Below are 12,500 nucleotides of genomic sequence, written 5' to 3'. Positions count from 1 at the left end.
ATTCCTCTTTTGCTCCAGCAGAGAGGTTTGGTTATACTACTCTGATAGCCACATGCTTCTTGCCTCAGATGCTAATAAAAGCATCTTACTACAGATGCAATGGCAGCCCACTCCAGTACTCTTGCCTGGAAAATCCCATGAATGGAGGAGCCTGGTAGGCTGCAGTCCATGCGGTCGCTAAGAGTCGGACACGACTGTGCGACTTCACTTTCACTTTTGACTTTCATGCATTGGAGAAGGAAATGGCAACCCACTCCAGTGTTCTTCCCTGGAGAATCCCAGGGACTGCGGAGCCTGGTGGGCTGCCGTCTATGGGGTCACACAGAGTCGGACACGACTGAAGCGACTTAGCAGCAGCAGCAGCACAGATGCTAATAACAGCAATTAAGAATATCAACAAAAATCTTGGGGGGAATAAAAAAAGGTCTAGCTATTATTTCACTGATGTAAAAAAATTTTTTTTTCTTTTAAAAAAAGGAGTTACCCCAAATGAATTAAAAAAAAAATTCTTTGAATGGTTATTTAGAGTGAGAAAAATAAAATAGACATTTATGTGATTAAAACAAGATTTGATATTGCTACACTACCTAAAGTCGGCTTCCCTGGTGGCTCAGACTGTAAAGAATCTGCCTGCTAATGCAGGACACCCAGGTTCAATCCTTGGGTTGGAAAGATCCCCTGAAGAAGGGAATGACAACCCACTCCAGTATTCTTGCCTATAGAATTCCATGGACAGAGGAGCTTTGCGGTCTACAGTCCACGGGATCACAAAGAGCTGGACAAGACTGAATGACTATCATTTTCACTTTCTTGCCTCAGAGCCACCCACAAGCACCTATGAGAACTTGGAAATTTCCCCTTTGGCAACAAACACATCTGAGTTAGTTTGGGAATGGGTGGGAATCTCTAACATCCTTTTAGAAATCAGGAGATGAAAATGGTAATTTATTTAAAAGTGAAATGCCGTTATGTTGGGAGAAATTCTACTGGGGTGTTTTGTTAGCCCTTTCAATGTGCAAACTCATTTTGAGGAAGTTCATCTGCAAGAAAGGCATAAAATGCAGCTGTGCATTCACACTTTTCAGTACCTGAGATATACCTAGCATAAATATCTTTTTAGGTTCTGGATTTTTGATCAAAGTTTGTTTTCTTCTATAAAGTTTCTGCTTGAAGAGTGTTTCAGTGTTCTTCAAAGTAAATTTCCAAGATTATAAGGCTAAAATAGTGATTAAAACAGAAGTCTGTGATCAGTCACCCAGTTGAACTTTGAATCATTGTGGCAGTTTTTCTTTTATCTTTAAATTTGGTGCCATTTTCTTCCTAATATTTTCACCCCTGGGATTTTTCTGGTTAGAGATGTATATAATTTCCTTTCTGCCCACATCCCCTTCTAAAAGAAACTGTCCCCACCCACAGACCCTGCTGAACAGATGGGCCAAGTCACCCATGATTACATCAGATGACCCTATTCCTTGGGCTGTAAGCGTTGAGGACCAACATGTGGAGGCCTATAATGAGTGTACATCTATACATTAGACTAAGCCAATTGGATGATATCATTTGAGAATTTTAAACTATGTTGAAAAAGTTATACATGGGTGATGTAAATTGGATTTGCAAAATCACAGGTATTTGGTTTGGGAGTTGTTCCAGAACAAGCCTCAGCCATGTGTAAATCAAATTTATGAGGGATTCCAAATTTAAAAAACCTTGTATGTAGAGCCATACTAAGAGAATGACATAGAATAGATATGAAGAGAGAAGAAGAGCTGTATTTGACATTTGTAAGATCCCTCCTTGTCATCCAGGCCTCGTTCTACTTTCTAAATAAACAGTTTTCCAGCATTGTTTGGGGTGGATTTGCCCAGCTGCAGGGTTAATTTCTGACTGTTTTAAGCCAATCAGCAATATAACATACTCCTGTCCAGGTGATTGGTTCAGAGTAGGCAGGTGAATGAGTTAGAGACAAGTGAGGTCAAGGAGACAGTTGCAGGCCATTTTGGGGGGAACTTTCTTCTCTCTAATCCATGGGAGTTGCCTCAAAAGTGCTTTCTGTCTTGGTAAATACTAACTAAGAAGCAAACAGCAAATAGCTTTTTCTGATGACCTTTTTAAAACCATGAGAAGAGACAGTATTTTAGCAGAAAAGCACATTGTAGAAGAAAGTGCACAGTAATAGAAAGTATGTCTTTGTTGACATTATGGAACCAGTTGTTTTTTAAAGCCTGCTCAGTTTTTCGATTTCTTGATAATACAAACCAATAAAATCCTTTGTTTAAACTATCAATATTTGGATCTTAAATTTGAGTGAGACTAATAATTTTCCAGGTCTCAGAAAACCAAGCAGTCCCTTGAATTTTACCAGCCCCACAGATGAGCAATTCTTAACACAATTTTCTCCATTTTTGCCTGGTTTGTCTGGTTATGCATTATCTAGCAAGGTGCCTGGCATATTTTAGGTGCATCATCAATATTATTAAACAAAAAATCTCTTCCTCTCTCAATAATATTTTCTGCATACAGTCTTTGAAAGTAGTACACTTGGAGGAGGCATCTGACTTTCAGGTTGTATTAATAGGAAGTGGCCTTAGAGAAGACAAAAGAAAACATAAGTAATGATGAAACTAATAATGAAATGAGGGTGATTAAGGAAGAACCCAGTCAACTTCACCAAGACCAGGAAAGGTAGAGTGAGAGTGCTATGAAAACAGACACCATAACACATGCTTCCTTTCCATATGTATTCTGTAGACACCTGCATTCTTACCATGATAAGATTTCATTCTCTGCATTTGAAATGCAAGTAGATACAAAAAAAGATCATATTTTTTTCCTAATCAAAATCAAGGAGTGTATCTGGGTTTTTGGAACATGACTTTACTTAATCCTGACATTCCTACCTGGCCACTCCAGTACTCTTGCCTGGAAAATCCCATGGACAGAGGAGCCTGGTGGGCTGCAGTCCATGGGGTCGCTAGGAGTCTGACATGACTGAGCGACTTCACTTTTACTTTTCACTTTCATACATCCGAAAAGGAAATGGCAACCCACTCCAGTGTTCTTGCCTGGAGAATCCCAGGGATGGGGGAGCCTGGTGGGCTGCCGTCTATGGGGTCGCACAGAGTTGGACACGACTGAAGTGACTTAGCAGCAGCAGGAGCAGTGCTATGAAAACAGACACCATAACACATGCTTCCTTTTCATATGTACTCTATAGACACCTTCATTCCTACCATGATAAGATTTCATTCTCTGCATTTGAAATGCAAGTAGATAGAAAAAAAGATTGTATTTTTTTCCTAATCAAAATCAAGGAGTGTATCTGGGTTTTTGGAACATGACTTTACTTAATCCTGACAATCCTGCTTGGTAGGGATCATTCATTCCATGATATGGGTGGGGAAGTGAAGAAGAGAGATTAACTCACCCAAGAGAGTAAGTGACAGAACTGAGATTGGAATTAAAAGTTACACTATTGCTTTATGTTAATTATTACATTGTGATTAATTGATGGCTTCTCTGGCCTTGCCAGGTCTGGTTTTCTTGCTGATATAGTGTCATCTTAAGTATAAATTATTTCTGGAAAAATCATAAAAAGATGGTAATGCTGGTTTCCCCTCTAAGGGCAAAAACTGTGTGACTGGGAGTGAGAAATGTTTATTTTCCACTGCCCAGTGTTTTGTGCCTTTTGACATTTGAACCATATGCTTATATTACTTTATCTAAAAAGAGTAATAGATTAGGAAAAAAAAAATCAGATCATGAAAATTTTTTGTCTGATAAAATGGTAGGCTTGTTTCAGATGATTTGTAGATTCTCTCCAGCTCTAAAATTATTTTATTGTGTTCTCCCAGTTTATGTTAATTTCAGGGCATTAAAAGGTTTTCCGTGTTTCAGGCAGTTCAAAAATACGAATGCTCAAGTAGGTGTACTGAAAAGTCATACCATGTTTGACCGAATAGCTTCTTATAACATTCAATTGGGATCTCTGACCCTTGAAATTTTATAAATGTGAAGCATATGAAACTGTCTTTGGTAAAAACAGGCAAGGTCAGCTCCAAATGTTCCTGTCTCCATGCATGTTCTCCCAGTTTAGAGAAGAGACAGATTCCTATCCTGAATGTTCTCCAAACCACTGAAATTGCTTAAAGGGATCTTTAAAAGGTTACTTATATTTTTGGCAGTATTAATTACTTTTTTTTGAAAAACCAGATAAATTAAAATTTGGAAGTTAACCTTAAGATTCAGATTAGGGCAAATATCTGGAGAGTACAATAAAGCCCAAAGGGACCTGCCAGCATTTTCACTTGAAAGGATAACTTTGCTGTGATTAACACTAAACTATCTAAGGAGTGGCTTGAGCAGCAGTTAGGAATCTGGCTATTAATCACCCTGGATATCTCCTGTGGGTGAGGACAAGCTGAAGGCAAATGTGTTTTGCACAGTTTATTTTCTCAGGAACACAGCAGGCACCTTGTAAAATCACTAGGATTGGCCCCACAACCAAAACAGAGGAGGAGAAAGAAGATTCATGAACACAGGCACTGGCAATTTGCCTTCATTCTCTAATGGCAAACCCTGCAGGAGATAGGAACATTTGGAGCTGACCTCGTCTCTTTTTACCAAAGACAGTTTCATATGCTTCACATTTATAAAATTTCAAGGGTCAGAGATCCCAATTGAATGTTATAAGAAGCTATTTGGCCAAACGTGGCACAACTTTTCAGTACACCTACTTAAGCATTCGTATTTTTGAACTGCCTGAAACACCAAAAACCTTTTAATGCCCTGAAATTAACATAAATATGGGCCACACAGCTAAGTTCCACTCTTCTTAGCATTGAAGACAGTCACATGTAATTTTGCTGTTATATGAAGCAAATCAGTTCTGCTAACTAAAGCCCACAGTATTTTGCACATTATTTTTCTGAATTCTATTTTAGTATTTGAAATGCTAAAAAATTCTGCCCCAGCAGTCTTTCTGGAGAAGTCTTTGCGTTGTCTTTTGATCTCTATTATTGGTTCACAAGTCACTCATGGTTAAGTTATAATGATAAAAGGGGGAGGCTATTTATGGACTTTTGTATTATTTTTTTTTTCTATTCATCATACTGCATTTCCCCTTCTGAGGCTTCAGAATTCTGCTGCAAATTACAAGCAAGGACATTAACAGCCTTTGCTAAGACCTCAGAGTTATAGGAAAAGATCCCTGCATAGGATCCTGGCTTAAAAGGTATTTCTGCCCTGTTGTATAAGATATTATACTCAGAATCTTAATTTTTATAAGAGAAGGAGAGAAATGCACTAGTGGAAAAATCTGTTGCATACTTATAGCTGGCAATCCAGTAAGCCTGGAGGAAATGCCAGAGTCATGCCTTTTTTTCTCTTTGTCCACAAGGGACTTCTATAGACAACTGTCCCAAGTCAAACTAGGAAATCTGTGCACTGGTTTCACAAGGGCAGTGCTGAATGGAAGGCATTTAATGAAGCACTTGTGTTATTGTCAGACATGAATCTGCCGATGTTGCTATAAGGCCTCACCTGGAGATGCTACCTGGCCAATCTAATAGATTTTCTTCCAAACACTCATTCTTATCTGTCAAATATAGCATAACTTTTAGTTTATCTCCCTCTATTCCAATTTAGCTATAGCTTGAGGGTGCTCATAAAGCTTCATCGATTCAGTTGTCTCATTTAGTTCACCACCACGAGAAACTTCTGCTCCCTACTGTGAACTCTAATCTACAATGTGGCATCTTCTCTACCTGTGGCCTGATAGAAATCCTGTGTAATTACAATCCCTGTGTAATTGTTTAATGGAAGAAGGTAAAATCCTTTGAGAAAAGTAGTTCACAACCTTCTCTATCTCATCTGGGTATCTTTGTTCTGTTTCGCTTGTTATAGTTTTATAAAAGTATTGAGACTTTCCTTAATAAAGATAACTCAGAGCCTCTCTCATGAACTTTGCTAAACTCAAATCAGAAAACCAGAATATATAAAACCCATTAGTTCATGAAGACACATAAAGAAAACCTGAACACTCTGTGGCTCAAGCACTATGTAATTCTGAAATACAGATGAAAATGCCTTCCTTAAAGGGATGTTATTATGATAAAGCAGAAAAATGTGCATAACGTGTTCTTAGTTCCAGAAGCAAAAGTCCCATATAAGGGAGATGTTATTATTTATTATTACTATCCAGATGCTGGGACTATATATTTCCCAAGGACAAAATAAAATGTAGGAAAGATGTAAAAATTCCAGATTATTAACAAGCTCTAGGGAAACTAGCATATGGTGACTATCCTTTGATAAATATGCTAAATACCTATTTATTTGATAAACTGACTAGTGGAATTAGAGATGCATTTGAACGCACCCACCAGAGTTCTGTGAATTTCCTGGTGCACTAAATGGAAAATTCTACAGAGAGGAGGTAGTTTCTTGCTAGTGTTTGGAATAGATCCCCTTCCCTTACTGTTGCTGGGAGCAATGACTAAGCAGAGAATCAGTACTATTGGGGCTCTTTTATTTACTGTTAGTGGGAGTAAAACTTGGCATAACTCTTTAAGAAGGCAATTTGACAATACTTATTGAAATCACAAATTCATATTCCCTTTGACCCAGCAGTTCTACAAGTAGGATTTTACCCTATGGATATACTTGCATTATACTATTGTTTATAAGAGCAAAAATTAGAAACCACCCAAATGTTTGTTAATAAGAGGATGACCACATAACCTATTGTACACACATTCTATGATATATTATGCAATTAAGAAAAAAAATAATGAGGAAGATTTGTATCTGCAGATAGGGAAGGATGTCCAAGATATGCTTTTCAACAAGATGTAGAGCAATATGTGTGGTATGACTGCAGTTCTGTAAATAAGAAAACGGAAATGTATGTAAGTTGGGATATACATAAAAGATTTTTATATGTATATACACAACACAACTATTATCTGTGGTTAATTTTGGGAAGAGAAACTTGGAGTGCTGAGAGGGGGAAACCATCTCCTTATTTCATACTTTTTAAAACCATATATACATAATTTAAAAAATAGATTGCTTTTAAAGAAAGAAGAGATCTTCTTTGCGTTCTCCTGCAGCCTGGAAGAAGGCAACCTGAGGGCCGAATGCTAGTAGGCAGGTCACAGTGTGGCATTTATCTCCGAATGCTAGTAGGTAGGTCACAGTGTGGCATTTATCTCCTGGGCTCCTACACTGTCTGCAGCGGGCTCCAACCTTTTTGGTACCTGGGACCAGCTTAGTGGAAGACAATTTTTCCATGAACTGGGGCCGGGGGACAGTTTCAGGATGATTCAAGTGCATTATGTTTATTGTGCACTTTATTTCTATTAATATATCAGCTCCACCTCAGAGCAGCAAGCATTAGCTCCTGGGGTGGTGGGGTACCCCTTGCTGTAGAGACCTCACTGTTACCTGAGTGGCTTTATCATAATCACCTGGCCCACATGGAAAGTACCTGTGAGGCCAAACCTCATTCTCTAAGCCAGGGTGAGGGTGTGGAGATAAAATGGTATTTATTTTCCAATTTCATCACCTGTGATTTTGTTTAAAAAATCTATTTGTCTCAGATTCACCTCAGATATACCAGTGACTATGTAACTGATAGTCACAATCTTCATTTCTCATTGCTATAAATGTTTTAAAACCTGTAAATATTGCCTCTCCCTCATTCATAAAACCCCTGTTATTATTAGAGTTAATAATCTTGAGCCTGTACATTTAAAGTAACATGCTTCCAACAAAAATATGAAAACCTAACACACATTATTTCCCATGATAGCCTTTCTTATATGAAAGTCAAATAACACATATTTGAAAAAAGTATATCCAATTGTGTACAAATGTACAACTACACAATTACAAAAATATACAATTATGAAGGAATCTTATACTTCAGTGTGTTACAGTAAATGCATCATACAAAAACTATTTCAGATTTCTCATTTTAAAGGAATTTTAAGCTAGTTGCTAAAAAAAAAAAAGCACAGAATAGACATATTGGACACCCATTATGCAAGTATGTAAGTATGACTCATGGTCAGAAAATAAGTCATTTATGAGCACAGTCAGTTAGCCTTTATCATTATCTTAATCTTTATTTTAGGTTCTTACACAATATCCCAGAGTTAGGGAGGAGAAGAAATCCTCAAATTATTTCTCCCTTGAAGTATGCTTTAATTGAAACAGTTCCTTTGACAAGGGCTGAACCCAATGGCCTTGCATATTTCATATATGGTTTCCTAGGGCAGTTTGGGGATGTGTGTGAAAACTACTGTGATGTAACTGAAGGAGCAAAATATTGCTCGTTTTTATCTTGATCCATGTGGAATGGCTGTGAGACCTCGTGGTGCAGTTGATGTGTGGAATCATTCTCTTCCTTAGCAAATAATGTCGTACGACACTTGCCACCATGACTTCACTTTTTATGCTTTTAAAAATACATATAAAGAGCTTGCTTGATTTTCTTCATGTTCCTGGCAGATTTAGCAAACTATTATCATTTTATGAGGCTGAAGAGCAGTAGTTCTCAATGTGTGGTTCCTGCATCAGCGGAATTAAATCATCTGGGAGCTTGTTAGAACTACTGTTTCTTGGACCTTGCCCCAGACCTACTGAGTCAGAAACCCTGAGTGTGAGGCCTAACGATGGGTATATAACAATCCCTAAAGCTAGAGAACAACATCTGTGTAGGAATTCCTACAGTGTGGGATCAAGTACTACAAAATATTTTGCTGTATCTATATTTGGAAAAGGGCAGGTGATGTTGAATGACAGGGGAAGGTGAATAAATAATAAATTTTGTGAAATGTATATTATCTACTTGAAATGCTTCTCCCAGCCTGTGAACAACTGGAAGTTGACTAAAATGAAACAAAATACTGATTCTTCATGCTATACCTTCCCGTTTAGGACAATTATTTACAGTCATTATGAACCTATACAGGGAGCCTAAACCAGCACAAGGCTGCAGAGCAGGGCTGTGCTCTGACTTCTGACCTGCTTTCACTGCTTCTGTGGCTTTGTTGCACTGAGATCTGCCTCTTGATGGCCAAACTATCTGTCTAACCATCTATCTACCTTCATGATGGAATGCCCTTTCCCATTCTGCATTTTCAAGCCTCAAAACAGGATCAATACATGGAAATTGTTTATGACAACTAACTTATGCAACTTCAATATGACACATATATCAATATTTTGTAATCTTAACACCTGTTGCTTTTATTTACTTAGATATGTTGGTCTCCCTTGAAGTGTGATCTCTGAAGAAGACTATATCTTCTTATTTTCCTATTCTCAGTGGCCTGATGCAGGCTGCACATTCAGAAGTGGCTCATGAAGTAATTCTGGAAATAATAATAGTCATCCTTACTGAACAATTACCATCTGACAAGGCAAGTCAAACTACGAAGACATCGCACAGAAAACTATATATACCACTACTTCTCTGTTTTAGAGATTTCTGTAATTTTGTGATACTTTTAATCATTTTAAAGCCCTATTTTTCCTGCCATAGCAGTGGTAAAGCCCTTAAAAACAAGAATGTATTATACGCTGGTTCCAAGAAGTGGGGAAATAGGGGTAAACCACATCCTACTGTGAATGGAACCAATGAAGACAGCGAATGATGACATTCAAAAGGCAGGCGTGAAGGAGCCCAGGGTGTTGATGTGGATCCAGTCCTGTGAGGGTTTATCAGCAGTGAGCTGTTCAAAAACATGACAGATTCCCTGTATTTTCACATAGCCAAGTGAGACATTTCTTGGCTCATTTGTGGGAAGGAGACACAAGAAAGCAAGAAAGAGATGCTCCCGGTTTCAGTTTCTTAGGGTTGCTGTTCCAAGATACCACAAACCTGATGACTTAACAAACCAAATATCATGCTCGTGCAGTTCTGGAGGCTAGGAATCTAAGATCAAGGTGTCAGAAGGGTCCGTTCCTTCTAGAGGCCCTGAGGGAGAAACTGTCTCTCTCTTATCTTCTGGTGGCTGCTGACAACCTTTGGCAATCCTTGACTTGTAGTTACACCACTCCAATCTCACATATAGGCCTTTCCACTGCTTTGTGGGTGGAGGCATGAAGGGCAGTGATGAGCTAAGGATGGCTTGGGAATACTGGGGTTCTGCTTCATAGACTCTCTCCCCTGACTTCACCCACCTAGGGGGATAAGGATAAGACGCATTATTTACTTCTATTTTTTAAAGTTCTGAAATCATATTTGAAATAAATATGTATTTGAGTTTAATTAAAATAATTCTAAAACATATTTGCTATGAAGCACTAGAGTCAAGAGTTTAATGATATTTTTTAGATTTTTAAAGTCATTTCATTGGGAATTCCCTGGTAGTCCAGTGGTTAAGTTTTTGTGCTCTCATTGAGAAGGACTCAGGTTCAATTCCTGGTTGGGGAACTAAGATCCTGCAAGCCAGGAGGCATAGTCAAACATTAAAAAAAAAAAAAGTCATTTTATTATAGACATTTTTGAACATACACAAAAGTTGAGAAAATTTAATAATGAACCCCCATGTACCCATCATCAGCCATTATCAGTATTTTGGTATCTTGCTTCACCTATTTCCTATTCTGGATTTCTTTCTCCCTAGAATATTTTTAAGTAAATCTAGGCATCCTATCATTTCACTTACAAAGAACTTCAGAAGGTATCTCTCACAAAGAATATTAGTGGGCTTAGGTAAAAGAAGGCCCTTATGTCCAATAAAATCTTACTCCTAGAATAAGATTCTCCCATGTAGATCAGTTTAATTAGACTATTTTTTTCACACTTAGCACCTGATATCAACCATTCCCCTGACCCGACCCCACTTCTCTGAGGCTGTTTACTTAAACGGATCACTGTTTTAGTTATGCATTGTTTTGTAACCAATTACCCTCAAAACTTAGCAACTGAAAACAACAAATATTTATCATCTCAAGTTTCTATGGATCAGGAACTCATGAGCTTAATTTTAACTAGGTGATTCCAGCTAAGAGTTTCTCAAAAGGTTGAAGTCAAAATGTCAGTGGGAGCTGCATTCATCTGAAGATTTGACTGGAGCTAGAGAATCTATTTCCAGGATGGTTCATCACATGGCTATAAGCAGAAGGCCTTAGTTCCTTTAGCTGTTGGCAGAAGGCCACATGAAATTTTTCAGAGGGCTGCTTGAATATCCTCACAAAATGGTAGGTGACTTCCTTCAGAGTGAGTTGTTCGAGAGAGAGCAGGGAGGAAACCATAGTGCCTTTTACGACCTAGTCTTGGTACTCAGACACTATCACTTCTACCACAGTCTGTTTGTTCACTATCTGTTTATTCTGTCTAGTCACTAAGTCCAGCCTACACTCAAAAGAGGAAGAAGTAAGCCTCATTACTTTAAAGAAGGAGTATCATAGAATCTGTGGACATATTTTAAAATCACCATAACCATCAATGAGCAGGACATCATACAAAAATGAAGAGGGAACTAAACTGTATTATGAGTCATTAATTAACAACTGACTTAGCCTCTAGGGAATAAGATGTGGTAAGCTACATCTAAACACATTCTGAAAATTTCCCTTTATTTTCCTTTTCTTGATTTTGGACTTCTTTTCTCCTTGCTACTGCATCTCAAATAACCTGAAGAATTTTCTAGCTGACCTACTGCAGTGTTCTACCCAGACAAGTCTTCCTCCTCAAAAAGTCCACTATACTTATGAATTATTGTCTAGCCATTTGTTTCCCATTACATCTAGTTATAATTTCTGCTTCCTAGTGCAAACTATAGCAGACCTAGACTTTTAAAATCCAATTACATTTTTAAAGGTAGATGAAATGGATCTGTCAAATCATTTGACCATTAGAAAAATCAACATGTCAAATTTATACTTCAACAAATAATAAAAATAAAAGAGAAAAGGCAACAGATAAACTGAAGAATTGTGAAATAGGAGAGCTGTAAGTACTCTTAAAGATTTTCTCATTTAGGTGCATGGCTTTCTCTTCAGTGGATGAAATGAGGCCCATTTAAACTTTTTGTTCTAAAAGTCACCCAGCTAGTTAGTGGGCACAATTTAGACTATCTCTCAAGTTTGTTTTTTTTTTAGCTTCCAGTTTAATATTCTTTCCAATATATCACAGTTCATTTTGATCTTCATTGTTAGGCATTTTAATGGATTATTTCAGAATTTTATTTTAGCTTTACATAGAGGAAGTCAAGTTGCAAAGTGAATCTAGGTTCTGTAATTCATGGTATGTTTAGTTCAGAAGGTAGAGTTAAGCAAACATTTTGTTGTCCCAAGTAGGACTTCTTGGGAATAAAAGAAGGTGTTATGAGTAATTGTGTGAGGCTGACAAATGTGAATTGGAATGTCTTTGGGTAAACTGTTATAAGTGGCAACCCCTTAGTAGGTGTATGATGAATAGAGATGCTTCTGGGTTGTTCTTACATTGATACTATATTTATGCTTTCTAATTATTTTTAATGCAT

Source organism: Bubalus bubalis, chromosome 2 (genome assembly GCF_019923935.1).
Source record: "Bubalus bubalis isolate 160015118507 breed Murrah chromosome 2, NDDB_SH_1, whole genome shotgun sequence".
Classification (NCBI taxonomy): domain Eukaryota; kingdom Metazoa; phylum Chordata; class Mammalia; order Artiodactyla; family Bovidae; genus Bubalus; species Bubalus bubalis.
Note: the sequence above shows the minus strand (reverse complement) of the source record.